The sequence below is a fragment of the Paroedura picta genome, chromosome 4 (assembly GCF_049243985.1).
Source record: "Paroedura picta isolate Pp20150507F chromosome 4, Ppicta_v3.0, whole genome shotgun sequence".
Lineage (NCBI taxonomy): Eukaryota > Metazoa > Chordata > Lepidosauria > Squamata > Gekkonidae > Paroedura > Paroedura picta.
The window spans coordinates 1,452,585-1,457,927 of NC_135372.1; the positions used below are offsets into that span (position 1 = coordinate 1,452,585).

General features: G+C 54.4%; 1 long non-coding RNA gene across 1 annotated transcript; it reads left to right on the forward strand.

Annotated features, from left to right (window-relative positions):
• The first annotated feature begins 334 nt into the window (after window positions 1-334).
• LOC143834737 (uncharacterized) lies at window positions 335-5,136 on the forward strand. Its single transcript, XR_013229880.1, has 2 exons — window positions 335-498; window positions 3,010-5,136. It is a non-coding gene; the product is annotated as an uncharacterized LOC143834737 (long non-coding RNA).
• Window positions 5,137-5,343: the final 207 nt, after the last annotated feature.

Sequence of the window (5,343 nt, forward strand, 5' to 3'; positions counted from 1 at the left end):
GTCTGCACTGCCCTCTCCCAAGCCGGAGGCCCCCCCCTCCGACCCACTGAATAATTGCCTGTTCCTCCCTTCCCCATGCAGGCCTGAGCTTTCCCTGCAAAATGGAAGCCCTTGCAGGAAAGGCTTGGCCTCTCCTCTGCCTCCTCTGCTCTCTCTCTCTCAGGAGCCTCTCCGTGACAACCACCCTTCTCCTCCGCAGGGCTGTCGGTCCCCTGCGGGCAACTGGCCAGGAGAGCCAGCTCCCAGAAGGACACGGGCTCTCCAAACACAGAAATCGGTTCCCCGGGGGGAAAGGGCAGCTTGGAGGGTGAACTCTAGGGCGCTGGACCAGAGCTTCCCAGCAGGGGTTACGTGTCACCCTAGGCTTGGGGGAGGATTTAGTGTGTATATATCTAAGATTTCTGAAAGGTCCTGGGGTGGTTTTCAGCCACCTTCTCCCAAAATGTCGACGCTTCAGGGCTTGGGCATTTTGGCCTCGATGGTGGGAGGAACAGCTGGGTGAGTCCTCTTGGGTTTTTTTTTGGGGGGGGTTGTATTCTGGGTGGGTGGGTTGGAGGGAGAGGGGGGCCTGTCCGACTTGCGGCTGGCAGGGGGTCGCCTGGGGGCGTGGCAGGGAGGCGTGGCCAGCTGGCATCACTTCAGGGGCTGTCAAACGGTTGGGGGAAGCGGCATTAGACCCTGCTGAGATCTCCCTCGGCCCAGACTCTGCTCCAACTTCCTCGTGCAGCTGGTCAGGCTGCTCCTGCCAGGCAAGGCTGTTCTGTCAAGTTGAGGTTCGGTCCGATAAGCAGTTCTCTCGTCAGCAGCATTTGCTGTCTGGGGCCCATCAAGGGAGAAGGCAGCTGTGCTTAATCTTCCCACGGAGACGTGTGGGAGCTGTGGGCACACGAGCCCTGCAGACGGGGCATGCCAGCCTCCAGGTGGGGCCTGGAGATCCCCTGGAATTCCAGCTCCTCCCCAGACTCAGAGGCCAGTTTCTCTGCAGGAAACAGCTGCATTAAGACAGTGGCCTTTGTGGCATTGTCACATTGAATCCCTGTCTGCACCAAAGCCCAAGATCCTGAAGAAGGAGACTATATCAGAAAAGCAGAGACTGGCGGTGGTAAGAAAGCCCTGTTGAGGCACAGCCCCCATCTGATTGCCCCATGAGTGGTAACCCTCCCCCCCCCCAGCTCTTCCCAGCAGGCATGTGGGGCCAGCCTCTTCCCCGCTTGCCCAGGGGAGGATGTCCTCCCGCTTTGGCCCCACCTGCAACAATCCAGCGTCAGTCGGCAGGCCGTGATGAGCCCAAGGCCCTTCCGGCCCGGAGACGGAGAGCCTTCCCGGCAGAAATGCGGCTGGAGAGGGATGGGGAGGCCCCAATCCCCGTCTGAGAGAAGGAAACAGACCCGAGGTGCCCAGGCCCAGCCACAGGCGGCGGGGGGGGGGGGGTCCCACAAAGGATGGAACTCTACACATGCCCGTGGATGGCATTCCCAAGCTCTTTCTGGGCTTGTGGGCAGGAGCTTAGAGGATGGACCCCCTGGTTCTGGATCCCCAGTGCTAAGGAAGGTCCCAAAATCGTTTTTTGGGGGGGGCAGTTTTCAGGTACTTCTGGGCTGCTCTCCTTCAGAGGCCTCCCACAACCCCATCCCCACACACACCTTAGGGTTTGGATTTTGTTGCAAAGGCAGGTCTGCCCCTCCCTGCATTTCTCCCCCCACCCCCATACTTGTCCTGGCAAGTTGTGCCCTGGTTGCAAGAGACCCACCCACCTCTCTGAGCTCTGGGGTGAGGCCGGCCGACCGACTGCTGGGATGGGGAGAGGAAATGGGGAGGGAGCTGCACCCGGCCTTCCCTGGTGAACTCTCCCCCCTACCCCCACCCTATCTTCTGCCAAACAATCTTGCATTCCAAAGCACGGATGGAGAACGGCCAGGGGACCTGTTAAAAACATCCCCGGAGGGTTGGCCTTCTCCAGCCATCGGGCCCTGGACTTGCCCTTTCTGGGTTGGGGGGCCCCTGGAGGTTTGGGAGGTGGCCCCTGGGGAATCTGAGGTTGGGGAGGGACCTGCCAAGCCCACCCTCCAAAGCAGCCAGTTCCTTTAACTGAGCCGATCTCTGTAGGAACCAAAGAGGCAGAGAAGTCCAAGAATTATCATCATAAAAAGTATATGAAGCACACATTTCATTGCACCACTAAAAACAATGCATTAAAATCTCAGGAGATTTTATTTGAATACTGTGTCACAGCTGATATTTGATCCTTCAGGTATGTTTTGTGGCTTATATACTATCAAACAAAAATTCCAAATTAAGAAGAAGATGTTGGTTCTTTTATGCCGATTTTCCCTACCCGAAGGAGGCTCAAAGCGGCTTACAGTCGCCTTCCCTTTCCTCTCCCCACAACAGACACCCTGTGAGGTGGGTGAGGCTGAGAGAGCCCTGAGATCACTGAGGAAGAAGAAGAATTGGTTCTTCTATGCTGTTTTTCTCTACCCAAAGGAGGCTCAAAGCGGCTTCCATTCGCCTTCCCTTTCCTCTCCCCACAACAGACACCCTGTGAGGGAGGGGAGTCTGAGAGAGCCCTGAGATTACTGAAGAAGAAGAAGAAGAAGAAGAAGAAGAAGAAGAAGAAGAAGAAGAAGAGTTGGTTCTTATATGCCGCTTTTCCCTACCCGAAGGAGGCTCAAAGCGGCTTACAGTCGCCTTCCCTTTCCTCTCCCCACAACAGACACCCTGTGAGGGAGGTGAGGCTGAGAGAGCCCTGATATCTTGGCCTGGTCAGAACAGCTTTATCAGTGCCGTGAGGATCCCAAGGTCACCCAGCTGGCTGCATGTGGGGGAGTGCAGAATCGAACCCGGCATGCCAGATTAGAAGTCCGCACTCCTGACCACTACACCAAACTGGCTTAATAAAAATAAATACCATTTTAAAAATATCTCAGGGGAAATGTACAAGAATGCTACTGCTTTTGGCGATATCTCATTATTCCGGTGTCATTTTGTTCCCACCCTTAACCACTTCAGATTTCGTGATGACTTGTCCCTTCAGGTCAATGGTACGGCCATGGGCACCCGCATGGCATCTCAATATGCGAACATCGTCATGGCAGACCTGGAGCAACGCTTCCTGAATGCTCACCCACTCACACCTCTCCTATACCTGCAATTCATTGATGACATTTTTATTGTCTGGACACATGGGCCCATTCCGCACCAGGATCAATGTGGCAAATTGATCACGGAAAGAAAAAAAGCAATTTAAAATAGTGGAATTCGGCATAACGCATACCTGCCTTTGTAGTGGAATCCAGTTGCGTTTCCATCGTTTCCCACAGGTTTCCGGTCTCTGCAAAAATCGCTAGAAAGGAAGCAATATTTGCCGTGCTTTGTCCCGCCCCTGGCTGTCAATCAAATGAGCAGCCAATGGGTGGTTGTTACCATGCTCCGGAAAAGTCCCTTTGCCTTTAAGAAAGTACCCACCCAACAAGGTCAAGAAACAGATGGACAAAGCCAGAAGGCTACCAAGAGGAAACCTGTTGGAAGACAGACCCCCAAAGAGTCACTAACAGAACACCACTAGTGGTTACAAACAGCTTTCAACTCAAAACAGTACAGCGCATCATCAGTGACTTACAACCTGTACAGCAGTGGTCCCCAACCTTGTTATCACCGGGGACCACTCAACGCTTGACAATTCTACTGAGGCCCGGTGGGGGGGGGTAGTTTACTCCTCTACTCTCAACCACTGCCCTAACGCTCTCTGATCGCTATGGTAATGTTTAAGCATCCCTTCAAAATAAGATACAGACACGCCACAACAATGAACATTTTATTTTCATGGAAATTTTAACTCATGACAATGACAAATCAATGGGAACCCTGAGCTTGTTTCTCTGCAACAAGACAGTCCCGTCTGGGAGTGATGGGAGACAAGGACACCCAAAGTGTGTTGTAAAGGGCCGGGGGGGATGAAGTAAAGGGCCAGGGGAGGGGGAGAAGGCGTCCTTCGGAGCCCACCTCCAATTAGTGGAAGGACCACATGTGGTCCGCGGCCCACAGGTTGGGGGTCGCTACTGTACTGGATAATGACAGTTCTCTTTCCCAAGTTCAGGGGGAAAGAGAACTGACTTTTCTTGTGCACAGACAACTCTCCTGTCTTAAACAACTCTTCACCCACACCAATGGAACATCTAATGGGAACATGGGCACTGCTACTAGAGCTGGCAACAAACCCAGATGCCAACTTCGCTGCCACATGCACTGCGATGCCACTGGATCTAACAATATCACTTACACCAGCGGTCCACAAGCTTCCGCTTGCCGTGGCCCGCTGCGGTGTAGTGGGGGAAGAGGGCGGCCTGGGGGCCCGCGCACGTGCGGCAGCCCCAGCGCAAACACGCATGTGGGGACTGCTGTGCACACACATTTGTGCTCGGCAGGGGCGCAAATGCGCGTGCACGGCAGTCTGCGCATGCGCGTTTGCGCCGCCGCCATATTGGCGGCCGCGGCTTCCCCTCCCGGCCCCTCCGGGCCGCGAGCAAATCGGCCGCCAAAGCGGCCAATTAGCTTGCGGCTCGGCGAGCTTCTCTTCCCCCCCCCTCCCGAAACAAGAAGCTGGCCGGGCCGCGAGCTAATTGGCCGCTTTGGCGGCCGATTTGCTCGCGGCCTGGTGAGCTTCTCGCTTCGGGGGGGGAGGGAAGAAGGAGCCGCGGGCCGCGGTTTGGGGACCACTGACTTACACCATCAAAGGCTTATTCAGCTGCTCATCTTCTAACATGGCCGATGTAATTAAATGCCAACAATGCCCCTCTGTTCTCTACGTTGGGCAAACAGGTCAAACAGGTCAAGCCAAAGGATCAATGAGCACAGGTTTGACATTACAGATGATCATCTAATTAACATCTTGCTTGCAGATAAAGATAATTCTGTTTCTTACATGGTGGCAAAGTTTTGCTATACTGCCAGCAGAGTGCGGAAATCTTTGGCTACTGTTGATGCTGAATGGCCTGACTGTCAAAATGCTGTATTCATGCTTTGTGCCTCTGTCAACTCCCTGATGCCGAATGTCCTGTTAAAACGCTGTAATAATGTATGTCTGTAGATACTTTGATGCTGGTCAATGACCGTAATAAATAATGATGATGATGATGACATCCTGAAGATCTCCAGATGACAGAAATCAGCTCCCCTAGAGAAAATGACTGCTTTGGAGGGGGGGGGACTCCAGGGCATCACATCCCTCCCCCAGCCTCCACCCCCAAAGCTCCAGGAATTTCTTGCCCAGAGCAGGCAGGCAACCCAGGTCGCTCTGCCCCTGACTGAGCTACGGAGACCGAGGCTCTGGGGCAATGAGGCAGC